Here is a 17,427-nt window from a genome sequence, read left to right as displayed (position 1 = left end):
TTACTTATGGGTAGCAAGATCAGAGATTATTTTGATTCTATAGTAAGGATATATTTCTTTTATAATAAAGTTTAAAATTAGATTTCATGGGAAGCTTAAAATACCACTATTCCTTTGATTCTGATCCTCATAAATTATTCTGTAAGAAAAATGATTAAGAGAAGTACCCTTCTGACCCAGAAGGCAATGCCAAAAGAATAAATGATACTGCAATACCACAAGGAAAGAACACTTACAGGTTTAGAAAGGAACCAGATGCCTGTTTCTCTGAAACTTCATTCATATGTAAGTATAACTTTCAAGTTGGAAAGTAGTAGTGTTTGTGATCTGTTAACACCTGTGAAATAACAGTGCCACAGTTGAAAGTTGCTTCCTGGAAATACAGTTTGTTAGATATTGAGTAAGTGACACAGATGAAGCAGATGTTGAGGTCCTGAAGGTGACAGTGACATTCTGAATCAAGCTGCAACATTTTAGCCTGCTCAATGTCTTTATCATTATTTCAGTCAGTAAATGGCCCAAATGAGCTCTCAGTAAAGGCTAGAATACCACAACCATGCAGCAGAGTGAATTTAAGTGATTTACTGGTGTTTCTTTTGTTAAATGAGAATTCACATAACCTTCTAAAATGTCATTCAGAAATTTTTGAGTTCTTCTTTGAAGAAATTGCTGTTAGTTGTACAGTTTTCAAATATTCCAGTATGTACCTCACTAATATACAGTTATTAGGGTCAAAGCTGCGAGACTGCCTTTGAAGAAAAGTTGCCTTATAATGAGATCATTTGGGGAATTTAATAGCTAATTCCCCTTGAAGGGTTTCCCAGCAAATTTTTCATGTTGTAAACTGCAAAATAAAAGTCATAAACAAATCTCCAAATTTTTCTTTTTATAAGATATGACAAGAGTTTAATTCAAGTTCCACTTTTAGCACCAAGCCCTTTTTGATTGATATCAACTGCATCTTCCTAACATGCTCTTCCAACAACACAAGAGAAGACTCTACACATGGACATCATCAGATGGTCAATATCAAAATCAGATTGATTATATTCTTTGCAGCCAAAGATAGAGAAGTTCTACAGAGTCAGCAAAAACAAGACCAGGAGCTGACTGGGACTCTGATTATGAGCTCCTTATTGTCAAATTCAGAATTTAATTGAAGAAAGTAGGGAAAACCACTAGGTCATTCAGGTATAACCCGAATCAAATCCCTAATGATTATACAGTGAAAGTGACAAATAGATTCAAGATATTATATCTGATAGAGTGCCTGAAGAACTATGGACAGAAGTCATGACATTATACAGGAGGCAGGGATCAAGACCATCCCCAAGGAAAAGAAATGCAAAAAAGCAAAATGGCTGTCTGAAGAGGCCTTACAAATAGCTGAGAATAAAAGAGAAGGGAAAGGCAAGGAGAAAAGGAAACATATACTGATCTGAATTTAGAGTTCCAAAGAATAGCAAGGAGAGATAAGAAAGCCTTCCTCAGCGATCAATGCAAAGAAATAGAGGAAAACAACAGAATGGGAAAGACTAGAGATCTCTTCAAGAAAATTAGAGATACCAAGGGAACATTTCATGCAAAAATGGGCACAATAAAGGACAGAAATGGTATGGACCTAACAGAAGCAGAAGATATTAAGAAAAGGTGGCAAGAATACACAGGACTATACAAAAAAGATTCTCATGACCCAAATAATCACAATAGCATGACCACTCACCTAGAGACAAACATTCTGGAATGGGAAGTCAAGTGGGCCTTAGGAAGAATCACTATAAACAAAGCTAGTGGAGGTGATAGAATTCCAGCTGAGCTATTTCAAATCCTAAAAGATGGTGCTATGAAGGTACTGCACTCAATATGCCAGCAAATTTGGAAAACTCAGCAGTGGCCACAGGACCGGAAAAGGAAAGTTTTCATTCCAATCCCAAAGGAAGGCAATGCCAAAGAATGTTCAAACTACTGCACAATTGCTTGCATCGCACATGCTAGCAAAGTAATGCTCAAAATTCTCCAAGTGAGGCTTCAACAGTATAGGAACTGAGAATTTCCAGATGTTCAAGTTGGATTTAGAAAAGGCAGAGGAGCCAGAGATCAAATTGTCAACATCCACTGGATCATTGAAAAAGCAAGAGAATTCCAGAAACACATCTACTTCTGCTTTATTGATTACACCAAAGCCTTTGACTGAGTGGATCACAAAAAACGGTGGAAAATTCTTAAAAAGATGGGACTACCAGGCCATCTGATTTAGGTCATACCTGAATGGTCTAGTGATTTTCCCTACTTTCTTAAATTTACATCTGAATTTGGCAATAAGGAGTTCATGATTGGAGCCACAGTCAGCTCCCGGTCTTGTTTTTACTGACTGTATAGAGCTTCTCCATCTTTGGCTGCAAAGTAATGCTAGCAAATTATAATCAATCTGATTTCAGTGTTGATCATCTGGTGATGTACATGTGTAGAGTCTTCTCTTGTGTTGCTGAAGAAGGTGTTTGCTATGACTTAAACCAAATCACTTCTGATTATACAGTGGAAGTGAGAAATAGATTTAAGGGACTATATCTGATAGACAGTGTGCCTGATGAACTATGGACAGAGGTTCATGACATTGTACAGGAGACAGGGATCAAGGCCATCCCAATAGAAAAGAAATACAAAAAAGCAAAATGGCTGTCTTAGGAGGCCTTACAAATAGCTGTGAAAAGAAGATAAGTGAAAAGCAAAGGAGAAAAGGAAAGAGAAAGCACCTGAATGAAGAGTTCCAACGAATAGAAAGGAGAGATTAAAAAAGCCTTTGTCAGTGATAAATGCAAAGAAATGGAGGAAAACAACAGAATGGGAAAGACTACAGATCTCTTCAAGAAAATTAGAGATACCAAGGGAACATTTCATGCAAAGATGGGCTCAATAAAGGACAGAAATTATAGGGACATAACAGAAGCAGAAGATATTAAGAAAAACTGGCAAGAATATACAGAAGAACTGTAAAAAAAAGATCTTCATGACCCAGATAATCACGATGGTGTGATCACTTATCTAGAGCCAGACATCCTGGAATGTGAAGTCAAGTAGGCCTTAGAAAGCATCACTATGAACAAAACTAGTGGAGGTGATGGAATTCCTGAAAGATGATGCTGTGAGAGTGCTGCCCTCAATATGCCAGCAAATTTGGAAAACTCAGCAGTGGCCACAGGACTGGAAAAGGTCAGTTGTCATTCCAATCCCAAAGAAAGGTAATGCCAAACAGTGCTCAAACTACTGCACAATTGCACTCATCTTACATGCTAGTAAAGTAATGCTCAAGATTCTCCAAGCCAGGCTTCAGCACTACGTGAAACATGAAATTCCAGATATTCAGGCTGGTTTTAGGAAAAGCAAAGGAACCAGAGATCAAATTGCCAGCATCCGCTGGGTCATGGAAAAAGCAAGAGAGTTCGAGAAATACATCTCTTTCTGCTTTATTGACTATACCAAAGCCTTTGACTGTGTGGATCACAATCAACTGTGGAAAATTCTGAAAGAGATGGGAATACCAGACCACCTAACCTGCCTCTTGAGAAATCTGTATGCAGGTCAGGAAGCAACAGTTAGAAGTAGACATGGAACAACAGACTGGTTCCAAATAGGAAAAGGAGTATGTCAAGGCTGTACATTGTCACCCTGCCTGTTTAACTAATCATGAGAAACACTAGGCTCAAAGAAGCACAAGCTGGAACCAAGATTTCCGGGAGAAAGATCAATAACCTCAGATATGCAGATGACACCACCCTTATGGCAGAAAGTGAAGAGGAACTAAAGAGCCTCTTGATGAAAGTGAAAGAGGAGAGTGAAAAGGTTGGCTTAAAGCTCAACATTCAGAAAACGAAGATCATGGCATCTGGTCCCATCACTTCATGGGAAATAGATGGGGAAACAGTGGAAACAGTATTAGACTTTATTTTGGGGGGCTCCAAAATCACTGCAGATGGTGATTGCAGCCATGAATTAAAAGACGCTTACTCCTTGTAAGGAAAGTTACGACCAACCTAGGTAGCATATTCAAAAGCGGAGACATTACTTTGCCAACAAATGTCCATCTAGTCAAGGCTATGGTTTTTCCAGTGGTCATGAATAGATGTGAGAGTTGGATGGTGAAGAAAGCTGAGTGCCAAATAATTGATGCTTTTGAACTGTCGTGTTGGCCAAGACTCTTTTTTTTTTTTTTTTTTTGGTGGCCAAGAAGTTTGAAAGTCCCTTGGACTGCAGGACATTCAACCAGGCAGGTCTAAAGGAGATCAGTCCTGGGTGTTCATTGGAAGGACTGATGCTAAAGCTGAAACTCCAATACTCTGGCCATCTCATGAGAAGAGTTGACTCATTGGAAAAGACCCTGATGCTGGGAGGGATTGGGGTCAAGAGAAGAAAGGGATGACAGAGAATCAATAAGTTTGAGTAAACTCTGGGAATTGGTGATGGACAGGGAGGCTTGGTGTTCTGCGATTCATGGAGTCGCAAAGAGTCGGACATGACTGAGGGACTGAACTGAACTGACTGATATGAACCAGACAATCTAACCTGCCTCCTGACAATTCTGTATGCAGGTCAAAAAGCAACAGTTAGAACTAGACATGGAACAACAGACTCGTTCCAAACTGGGAAACGATTGGTCAAGGCTATATATCATCACCCAGCTTTTTTAACGTGTATGCAGAATATGTCATGAAAAATGCCAGGCTGGATGAAGCACAAGCTAGAGTCAAGATTACCAGGAGAAATATCAATAACCTCAGATACTCAGATGACACCACCCTTATGGCAGAAAGTGAAGAAGAACTAAAGAGCCTCTTGAAAGTGAAAGAGGAGAGTGAAAAAGCTGGCTTGAAAATCAACAGTCAGTAGACTGAGATCATGGCATCTGTCTGATCACTTCATGGCACATATATGGGGAAACAGTGGAAACAGTGACAGACTTCATTTTCTTGGGCTCCAGAATCACTGCAGATGGTGACTGCAGCCTTGAAATAAAAGACAGTTTCTCCTTGAAAGTAAAACTCTGAAAAACCTAAACAGCATATTAAAAAGCAGAGTCATTACTTTGCCAACAAAGTTCCATTTTGTCAAAGCTACGTTTTTCCCAGTGGTCATGTATGGATGTGAGAGTTGGACTGTGAAGATAGCTGAGCGCTGAAGAATTGATGCTTTTGAACTGTGGTGTTGGAGAAGACTCTTGAGGGTCTCTTGTACTGCAAGGAGATCAAACCAGTCAATCCTAAAGGAAATCAATCCTGAATATTCTTTGGAGAACTGATGCTGAAGCTGCAGCTCCAATACTTTGGGCACCTGATGCAAAGAGCTGACTCATTAGAAAAGTCTCTGCTTGTGGGAAAGATTGGAGGAGGGAGGAAAAGGGGACAACAGAGGATGAGATGGTTGGATGGCATCACTATCTCAATGGACATGAGTTTGGGAAAGCTCACAGAGATGGTGAAGGACAGAGAAGCCTGTCCTGCTGCAATACATGGGGTTGCAGAGTCAGACATGACTGAGGGACTGAATAACAACAACTTATAAAGATAACATAAATTTCCCATAGAATACTTTCTAAAAGTGTGAAGAAAGGCATTTTGTTTACTAATTTTTTTTAATTGTGGTATTTATTGCTAACAACTTCAGCTTTGTTTGATTTATTATTAAATACTATCTGACCTATCTAAAACACACAGAGAATAGGAAGGAGAAGCTAATATAATTATTACAGAGTTAAAATATTATAGATACCTTCATCCAAATCAAGAGGGAATTCTTTAATCACTAAATTAATTTGGTTATATTTCATAACTACCTCCTGCCCTTCCTAATTTCCTCAGTAATTAGAAAATAGTATTCTTATTATGAAAAAATGTCAATGCAATTGCACATTTGCTTCTGGTAGTTTTAAAAGATATCATCTATATACCATAGATTTTTAAAAACTTTTGAGAAGAGTGAAAAAAAATACAACACAGGAGAACTGTAAGACCTTCTCTTTCTCTGCAATAAAAACATATATAATACTCAGAATAAGGTGTAATCACTTGCATGAGCTGTGTATATAGCTGAGCATTAATATTTAGAAAAGAAGATAAAGGTCTTCAAATCTTAAATAATTATGATTTCAAATACAAACAAACACAGTATACCTAAAAAAATGTAGTGGATATAATTAAGTACCCTGTAAGTATCTGTTTTTCTATCTCATGCAGAGTACACTAGAAATGCAGTGTTAAATTTTGTTTTTATATCTTTGAAGTATTTCAGTTTCAAGGCCTGACTTTGGTGCTTTAAAAATGGTGAATTTCATCCTCTGCACATTCTTTCTTGTTCCTGCAGATAAAACACTGTAAAGTTTACACATAATACATTTCTTGAGGAAAATGCTGAGCCTTGTGGCTCAGGCTCTTTCAAACTCTCCTCTGCTGTAGATGCAGACAACCAAATGGAAACGATGCACATTATTTATAAATTGTTAACCACTTCTAAATATGCTTCACACAACCAGCTTCGCTGAGATCTTACATCCATCCTTGCAAGCTTCATAAAACAGCAGCAGGCTAAAGTTGCACACTTAACATTAATTCTCTTTGGAGAGAGTATAGCCTTAGCAATTACCCTGAAAAAGGTCAGATATCAAATTCCTTGGTGCTGACTCTGATGCCAAGTTGAGTCACCCTGTGGGTTGGGATGCTGTAGGACTTGCATTTTCTGTGCACCGTGTCCTGTGTACTCAGTGCTCCTCTCTGCTCCTCTGACTTATGAACCACTGATTAAGCATTAATATTTTTCAGAGCATCACATATCATTTACCACTATAGTTTATGTTTAGTTTTATAGAAGAGCTCAGATAAATATTTAAAATCAAGCTATAGCTATAGGTAACAAATGAATTTTCCTACTGTTCATGGGGTTCTCAAGGCAAGAATGCTGAAGTGGCTTGCCACTCCCTTCTCCAGTGGACCACATTCTGTCAGGCCTCTCCACCATGACCCGCCCATCTTGGGTTGCCCCACAGGCATGGCTTGGTTTCATTGAGTTAGACAAGGCTGTGGTCCTGGTGTGATTAGATTGACTAGTTTTCTGTGAGTATGGTTTCAGTGTGTCAGCCCTCTGATGCCCTCTTGCAACACTTACCATCTTACTTGGGTTTCTCTTACCTTGGCATGGGATATCTCTTCATGGCTGCTCCAGCAAAGCACAGCCGCTGTTCCTTACCATTATGTGCCCAATATGCTACTGGAGATCAGTGGAGAAATAACTCCAGAAAGAATGAAGGGATGGAGCCAAAGCAAAAACAATACCCAGTTGTGGATGTGACTGGTGATAGAAGCAAGATCCAATGCTGTAAAGAGCAATATTGCATAGGAACCTGGAATGTCAGGTCCATGAATCAAGGCAAATTGGAAGTGGTCAAACAAGAGATGGCAAGGGTGAACGTCGACATTCTAGGAATCAGTGAACTAAAATGGACTGGAATGGGTGAATTTAACCCAGATGACCATTATATCTACTACTGCGGGCAAGGATCCCTCAGAAGAAATGGAGTAGCCATCATGGTCAACGAAAGAGTCCAAAATGCAGTACTTGGATGCAATCTCGAAAAAGACAGAATGATCTTTGTTCGTCTCCAAGGCAAACCATTCAATATCAGTTATCCAAGTCTATGCCCCAACCAGTAACGCTGAAGAAACAGAAGTCAAACGGTTTTATGAAGACCTACAAGATCTTTTAGAACTAACACCCAAAAAAGATGTCTTTTTCATTATAGGGGACTGGAATGCAAAAGTAGGAAGTCAAGAAACACCTGGAGTAACAGGCAAATTTGCCCTTGGAATGCAGAATGAAGCAGGACAAAGACTAATAGAGTTTTGCCAAGAAAATGCACTGGTCATAGCAAACACTCTCTTCCAACAACACAAGAGAAGACTCTACACATGGACATCACCAGATGGTCAACACCGAAATCAAATTGATTATATTCTTTGCAGCCAAAGGTGGAGAAGCTCTATACAATCAACAAAAATAAGACCAGGATCTGACTGTGGCTCAGATCATGAACTCCTTATTGCCAAATTCAGACTTAAATTGAAGAAAATAGGGAAAACCACTAGACCATTCAGGTAGGACCTCAATCAAATCCCTTATGATTATACAGTGGAAGTGAGAAATAGATTTAAGGGACTAGATCTGATAGATAGAGTGCCTGATGAACTATGGAATGAGGTTCATGACATTGTACAGGAGACAGGGATCAAGACCATCCCCATGGAAAAGAAATGCAAAAAAGCAAAATGGCTGTCTGGGGAGGCCTTACAAATAGCTGTGAAAAGAAGAGAAGTGAAAAGCAAAGGAGAAAAGGAAAGATATAAGCATCTGAATGCAAAGTTCCAAAGCATAGCAAGAAGAGATGAGAAAGCCTTCTTCAGCGATCAATGCAAAGAAATAGAAGAAAAGAACAGAATGGGAAAGACTAAAGATCTCTTCAAGAAAATTAGAGGTACCAAGGGAACATTTCATGCAAAGATGGGCTCGATAAAGGACAGAAATGGTCTGGACCTAACAGAAGCAGAAGATATTAAGAAGAGGTGGCAAGAATACACTGAAGAACTGTACAAAAAAGATCTTCATGACCCAGATAATCATGATGATGTGATCACTAATCTAGAGCCAGACATCTTGGAAAGTGAAGTCAAGTGGGCCTTAGAAAGCATCACTAAAAACAAAGCTAGTGGAGGTGATGGAATTCCAGTTGAGCTGTTTCAAATCCTGGAAGATGATGCTGTGAAAGTGCTGCACTCAATATGTCAGCAAATTTGGAAAACTCAGCAGTGGCCACAGGACTGGAAAAGGTCAGTTTTCATTCCAATCCCAAAGAAAGGCAATGCCAAAGGATGCTCAAACTGCCGCACAATTGCACTCATCTCACATGCTAGTAAAGTAGTGCTCAAAATTCTCCAAGCCGGTCTTCAGCAATACATGAACTGTGAACTCCCTGATGTTCAAGCTGGTTTTAGAAAAGGCAGAGGAACCAGAGATCAAATTGCCAACATCCGCTGGATCATTGAAAAAGCAAGAGAGTTCCAGAAAACCATATATTTCTGCTTCATTGACTATGCCAAAGCCTTTGACTGTATGGATCACAATAAACTGTGGAAAATTCTGAAAGACATGGGAATACCAGACCACCTGACCTGCCTCTTGAGAAATCTGTATGCAGGTCATGAAGCAACAGTTAGAACTGGACATGGAACAACAGACTGGTTCCAAATAGGAAAAGGAGTGCATCAAGGCTTTATATTGTCACTCTGCTTATTTAACTTCTATGCAGAGTACATCATGAGAAATTCTCAGCTGGAAGAAACACAAGCTGGAATCAAGATTGCAGGGAGAAATATCAATAACCTCAGATATGCAGATGATACCACCCTTATGGCAGAAAGTGAAGAGGAACTAAAAAGCCTCTTGATGAAAGTGAAGGGGGAGAGTGAAAAAGGTGGCTTAAAGCTCAACATTTAGAAAGTGAAGATCATGGCATCTGGTCCCATCACTTCATGGGAAATAGATGGGGAAACAGTAGAAACAGTGTCAGACTTTATTTTTTGGGCTCCAAAATCACTGCAGATGGTGACTGCAGCCATGAAATTAAAAGACGCTTACTCCTTGGAAGAAAAGTTATGACCCACCTAGATAGTATATTCAAAAGCAGAGACATTACTTTGCCGATTAAGGTCCGTCTAGTCAAGGCTATGGTTTTTCCTGTGGTCATGTATGGATGTGAGAGTTGGATTGTGAAGAAGGCTGAGCGCCAAAGAATTAATGTGTTTGAACTGTGGTGTTGGAGAAGACTCTTGAGAGTCTCTTGGACTGCAAGGAGATCCAACCAGTCCATTCTGAAGGAGATCAGCCCTGGGATTTCTTTGGAAGGAATGATGCTAAAGCTGAAGCTCCAGTGCTTTGGCCACCTCATGCGAAGAGTTGACTCATTGGAAAAGACTCTGATGCTGGGAGAGATTGGGGGCAGGAGGAGAAGGGGACGACTGAAGATGAGATTGCTGGATGGCATCACGGACTCAATGGATGTGAGTCTGAGTGAACTCCGGGAGATGTGATGGACAGGGAGGCCTCGTGTGCTGCGATTCATGGAGTCGCAAAGAGTCGGACATGACTGTGCTACTGAACTGAACAAATGAATTTATGTAAAGACCTGTCATTTTATATATTTTAGTTGTTGCTTACCCTTGCATGCTTAGTTGCTTAGTTGTGTCTAACTCTTTGCAATCCTTTAGACTGTGGCCCTTGAGTCTTTTCTGTCCTTGGGATTTTTCAGGCAACAATCCTGGAGTAGATTGCCATTTTTCTCCTCTAGGGGATCTTTGTGACCCAGGGATCAAACCCATGTCTCCTGTGTCTCCTGCATTACAAGCAGATTCTTTATCCACTGAGTTATCAGGAAAGCCTTGCTTACCTTTAATTGTTTGTAAAAAATTAATAGCACTGTATGAATACTGGACAGAAAAGATTTAAATACAGAATCCAATAATGATGCTCTAGTTTTATCACTAATATTTTAATTTCCTAGTTCTTATGTTTTTCACACTTAGCAATTGAGATAGAACTCTGAAGTCTACTAAGTATCAGAATATTCAAGAAACTTAAAATATGGGACTAGATTAGATATTTTAAAATGTATCCTTTTTCATATTGACATTTTAATCTTTATTTATTCATAAATATTGCCAAAATTCTAGTTCTACTAATTCTAACCCATTATTTCTTGAACATTATTTGCATTCAGTATTTTTATTATATCTCTAACTTGACCTATTAAGTAATGAAAAAACAAAGCTACTGGTTCCAAGACTGAATTGGTGGCAATGTCATTCTGGCTTAATTGACTACAATTTTATTAAATAATGTAAATTCAGTTGTCCCAGGGTCATTTGATTAGGAAATAGTTAATGAAGGCATTAATATTTACTCCTACCCAACCTCCAGCTGGAATTTCATGGTGTGAGAGCACCAGGTTAATTGAGTTTTATCACAAAACCTCTAGATCACTTTAGAAATAACTGTAATGCACATTCCCTAAGGTCTTATCTATGAGAAGTAGGAAAATAGAAGAAAAATTAATAACATGTACCTAGATTCTGCTCACACCTTCAGCCTAGATATTATTAAAAATTTGAGCAACTGATGAAAATTTCTCTGGAAAGAAATTAAAAGTCACTTTTCTTTCCAAACCCTTGACAGGAATATGGAGTAAAGACAGCTAAGTCTTGCTTTAGCCAATAGAAACACAAGAATATATAGGCATTGAATTTTCTGTAGATCTATGGTTTCCATCAGTAGCAAAAATCTTTTCTTAGAGACTTACTCATGGGAATACACCTGTGAGGATAATAGAAGCCTAATTCTTCCCCTTGAATTTTTACTCTTTTAGTTCTCCAGAGTAAAATAAGTATTAAATTGTGGGATTTATAGTTTAACTTTGTAACCCAATCAAATTTGGAAGGAGTAAGCCCAGTATTCAATTATGTCCACCAGATGGGAATGTAGATTGGTGCAGCCACTATGAAACACTAAATTGAAAAGATACATACACCCTTCTGTTTACTGAAGCATTATTTACAGTAGCCAAGATATGGAAACAACTCAAGTACCCATTAAGAGGTGAAAGGATGGAGAAGATGTGATATATACTTCAAAACAAGCTAACCAAACACATAGACTCATAGAAAAGGACATTTGTGGTTGCCAAAGATGGCGGGTTGGGGGAGGAGAAATTGAATAAAGATGATCACAAAGTGCAAACTTCTGGTTATAAGATTAAGTACTAGGGATAAAATATACTTCCCAGGGGGGCTAATGGTAAAGAAAATGCCTGCCAATGTAGGAGACAGAAGAGATATGGGTTTGATCCCTGGGTTGGGAAGATCCCCTGGAGGAGGGCATGGCAACCCACTCCAGTATTCTTGCCTGGAGAATTCCATGTCCAGAGGAGCCTGGCAAACTACAGTCCATAGGGTTGGAAAGAGTAGGACAGGACTGAAGTGACTTAGCACATGCAAATATTAAAAATGAAAATTGTTAAGAGAGTAAATCCTAAGAGTTCTCATCACAAGGAGAACTTTTTTTCTATTTATTTGATATTGTATGTATATGGGATGATGGGTGTCCTCTAAACCTATTATGGTGATCATTTAATGATGTAAGTCAAAGCATTGTGTGTACACCTGAAATTTATACAGTGTGATGTGTCAGTTATATCTCAATGAAACTGGAAAACAATGTGCTCACCAAAGAATAGTATAGGGTGTTAACTAAAGTGCAGATTATATATATATATATATATAGTTATAATTTATCAAGTTCTTACTATGAGCCAGATGAAGTAGTTCTAAAGTTCTAAGTGCTTTATGTGAATTGATTTATTTAGTCTCTACCACAATCTATAAGGGAAGTCTTATTTTCATCCCCATTCTAATGACAAGGAAATTGGGGACAGACCTATTCATGTCTTGCCCAAAGCCTTAGAGCTACTATGAGGTACACTCCAGATTAAATGAGTCCATCCTACTTTGGAGCCTATATTACAGATAGGTTTACTGACAGATCCCAAATTCTCAATCAATAAAATGAGGGGCGAAGATACAGGAGGCAGATGTACACATCACAGCCAGGAAAAGAGATTTTGTTCCCAAGAACTCAGTCATGATGTCAGTAATATATGACTATAAGATGCTGACAAGTTTCCTATCTTGGTTTTTGTGTATTTTAAGGATAACTTGGTTTGTTTAATGTTCCTCTACTAATGCTTTACCCAAGTGCGTGTGCCTGATTAGTCACTCAGTTGTGTCCGACACTTTGGGGCCCTTTGGACTGTAGCCCTCCAGGCTCCTTGTTCTATGAGATTCTACAGGCAAGAATATTGGAGAGGATGGCCATGCCCTCCCCCAGGGGATCTTCCTGACCCAGGGATCGAACCCACATCCCCAGCATCTCCTATATTGCAGGCAGATTCTTTTTTTTTTTTTTTTTTAATTTTATTTTTATTATTTATTTATTTATTTATTTATTTATTTTTAATTTTTACTTTACAATTCTGTATTGGTTTTGGCATAGATACCCACCGAACCATAAGGGAAACCTTTACCCAAGTGTAACACTTTCCCAATATTCTGCGATTGTAAATTCCATGAAATCAGGAACCACTTGTGATTTACTTGTAGCTGTATCCCTAGTTCCTAACACATAGTCAATGAAGAAATGTCGAAAAAGTCAATGAATGCTGAATGAGGAAAGAGTGAATTTGGAAGGAAAGATGATTGAGTTTACTGAAAGCAAGCAAGGAATTATGTGTGGAAGGAATCCAGTCCAGACACCATCAGATTGTCACTTAGCATGTATATTTCACTAAGCCTCTTTGAAATCCCAGGCTCAGAATTTAGACCCAACCTGGACTTCCCTGGTGTCTCAGATGATAAAGCGTCTGCCTAGAATGTGGGAGACCTGGGTTCAATCCCTGGGTCGGGAAGATCTCCTGGAGAAGAAAAGGACAACCCACTCCAGTGTTCTTGCCTGGAAAATCCCATGGACAGAGGAGCCTGGTAGGCTATAGTCCATGGGGCCACAAAGAGTCATACATGACTGAGTGACTTCACTCACTATATTCTAGTTCTTAAATAATTGCTGTTGAAGTGATAAGTAAAGGTAGATTCTGAACCCTGAGTAATGTTTACCATATGAACTCTCTTGGGGAATGCCTTTAAGAACAGACGTTAGGAACACATGTACACCCGTGGTGGATTCATGTCAATGCATGGCAAAACCAATACAGAATTGTAAAGTAAAAAAAAAAAAAAAAATTAAAAAAAAAAGAAGAGACGTTAGTCAATTTTTAGAAGCTGATGCAGAACCAAAAAGGGAGAGTGAGTAAAACATAGAAGTAGGCTTTAGAAAGAGAGTAGGAAAATAGTGGAATATCAAAGACTTGAATCAGGATCCAAGTAATTGAGACTAGAGTAAAGGTGGAATTCATCTGGGAGGGAGTCCATGTTCATGAAAAATAGCTTTTAAGGGCTAGTTTAAATGGAGATTTTTTTTTTTTTTTTAAGCAACATGTACCGACATTTAGGTTGAAGAGACAAATAAGAACTAGGAAAGGAAATAAGCAGTAGTCAATGAAATAGCAATAAAAACAAAGATTTTAATATCCTAGAATCACATGAACAAAATGTTTAAAGGAAAAAGGAATGGTTAACCATGCTGAACACTGATGACAGGTCTAGTAGAATGACCTGCTCTTTGTTAACTTGAAAGAGAGCTATTTTTGTGGAGTGGCATAAGCAAGGCTACTTGAAATAGGCTCAAGGGAGGAGGGGAGAAGAGGAATTGAACATGATGACTATCCATAACTCTTTTCAAGAAATCTTTCTATAAAGGAAAATTAGTGGAAGAAATGGTAGGTCAAGATGGCCTTATTAAGGTTAGAAGAATTTCTGTACAGTTATGGGAATAATCTAACAGGGAGACAACAATTGGTGCTGATGGAGAGATAGAGGGGATTTTCTAGAGTGATTTCCTTCAGCAGTCAAGATAGGATGTAATAGAATTCAGTGCACACAACTGGCCTTTAATAGGTGCACATATTCTTTGTATGTAGCATATCAGTGAATGCAAAATAGAGTATATGTGTGCACATACAATCAGTAGGAGCATGTGAGGGACCCTTTCTTCTGATTGCTTCTACTTTCTCAGTGAAATTTATTATCGTTGTTCCATCAATCAGTGGTATGCAACTCTTTGTGACCTCATGCACTGCAGCACACAAGGTTTCCCTGTCCTTCACTGTCTCCTGGAATTTGCTCAATTCATGTCCATTGAGTCAATGATGCCATCCAACCATCTCATCCTCTGTCATCCTCTTCTCCTTCTGTGCTCAGTCTTTCTCAGCATCAGGGTCTTTTCCAGTGAGTCAGCTCTTGCATTAAGTGGCCAAAGTACTGGAGCTTCAGCTTCAGCATCTGTCCTTCCAATAAGTATTCAGGGTTGATTTCCTATAGGGTTAACTGGTTTGTTCTTGTAGCCTAACAGACTCTCAAGAGTTCTCCAATGCCACAATTTGAAATCATCAATTCTTTGGTGCTCAACTTTATTTATGGTCCAACTCTCACATCCATACATGACTACTGGAAAAACCATATCTTTGACTAGCTAGACTATTGTTGGCAAATTGATGTCTCTGCTTCTTAATATGATGTTTAGGTTTGTCATAGATTTTCTTTCAAGGAGCAAACATCTTTTAATTTCATGGCTGCAGTCACTGTCCATAGTGATTTTGGAACCCAAGAAAGTAAAGTCTGTCACTGTTTCCATTGTTTCTCCATCTATTTGCCATTAAGTGATGGGACTGGATCCATGATCTTCCTTTTTTGAATGCTGAATTTTAAGCCAGCTCTTTGACCTTCATCAAGAAGCTCTTTAGTTCCTCTTCACTTTCTGTCATAAGGGTAGTGTCATTTGTGTATCTGAGGTTGTTCAAATTTCTCCTGCCAATCTTAATTCCAGCTTGTGCTTCATGCAGCCTGGCATTTTGCATGATGTATTCTGCATATAAGTTAGCTAGCTAACTGCATATCTAGCTCTCTACCTGCCTCAAAACTGAATTATTGAGCTTTCACCTCAAGCACATGCATGCCTTTTCCTGCATTCTTACCATCTTCTTACCATCTTCAGACCATCCTCAGTTTCTTACTTTCCCTTCCTTGCTTCTGATTCAGTCAGTAATATTATTGACTTTATTCCCATACAGATGATCACCTCAGTTCTCACTAATCTTTGTCTCTTTTACGGTTTTAGGCTTTTGCGTAGCCTTTTTTCCCTTTTAGCTTGATCCAAATGGCACTTCAGCCAGCATGATCTTTCTAAAGTGTATGTTGTTCTCCAGATATTTCATCATTGGCCCTTTGTTTACTTATCCAGCCTTACCTCTTTTCTCATCTATGTTACTCTCATCCTAAGCTCCAGACTATTATAATGTACTAAGTGTGCCATTGTGCCTTTCTTTTTAGGTCTTCATGTACTCTCTCCCTTTTGTACAGAGTATCTTTTTTTCCCTACACAGAGTTTTGCTGAAATAATCACTAATGCACTTTCAGGGCTCACTTGGATAGCATTCCATCTGAAAATCATATTCTGATGTCCCTAGGTTGAATGAAAGGATTCTCCAGCTATGGACTAAAGTCCATAGATTCCTGAATTTATATTTTCCTCGCAGTGAATTAAAGTTGCACACACAGTTACCTTTATTCTCCACTATGTAATATGCTTCTTGAAGGCTGATGCAATACAATTTTCCCTCAGAATCCATGGGAGATTGTTCGGACCCCTGAAGATACCAAGATCTGAGAATTCTCAAGTCTCTTGTATAAAATGAATTAGTATTTGCGTATAACCCACACACATCCTCCTGAACCCTTTAAAACAACTCTGCTGCTGCTGCTAAGTCGCTTCAGTCATGTCCGACTCTGTGCGACCCCATAGACGGCAGCCCACCAGGCTCCTCCGTCCCTGGGATTATCCAGGCAAGAATACTGGACTGGGTTGCCATTTCCTTCTCCATAAAACAACTCTAGATAATGTATAATAACTACTACAGTGTAAGTAGTTGTTGTGCAGAAAATTCAAGTTTTGCTTTTTGGAACTTCATGGAAGTTTTTTTCCTTGAATATTTTCAATTTGTAGTTGATTGAATCTGGGGCTATAAAAGGCCAACAGTATTTGTTCACCCTTGTACTCATAGCATTTATCCCCTACCAAGTTCTCATTACCTGCTTTTTGAATACATGAATGAATGAATAAATTGTTAGATTTCTAGTAGCAGCTTTGGATTTACTTTAATTGATGAAAAAGTAATTTTCACTGCAACAGATGCAACTGATTACATAACAAATGAAGTCCTGCTGTGAAGCACAACAGCCAAATCCTAATTTGGCTCATCTCTATTTACATGAAGTATCATAAGCCAATTACTGTACCACTTGGACAGAATGCATTTTGTATGTGTGTGAGTGTATATATATATATATATATATATATACACACACATATATATGTATATATTTTTATAGTCATAATAATGATCCTGGCTTGTTTGAATTTCATTATGACCTTTCTGCTTTTCCATTAATTATCTTTATCTAATTTTAAGAACTATAAACTGCATTCTCATACTCCATTTTAATTTTTAACACTTGCATGGGATTTTTTTTCTTTTTATATATGAACAAGGTAGGCAGCTGAAACACAAAGCAACAAGACTGCACAGAAAAATGAATAGGTTCAGAGACTTCAATTACAAACTACCTTAAAGGAAAACTCATTCTCTTTTCATTACCTTATACTTCTAGG

This window comes from Oryx dammah, unplaced genomic scaffold, assembly GCF_014754425.2.
Source record: "Oryx dammah isolate SB20612 unplaced genomic scaffold, SCBI_Odam_1.1 HiC_scaffold_17, whole genome shotgun sequence".
NCBI lineage: Eukaryota > Metazoa > Chordata > Mammalia > Artiodactyla > Bovidae > Oryx > Oryx dammah.
Note: the sequence above shows the minus strand (reverse complement) of the source record.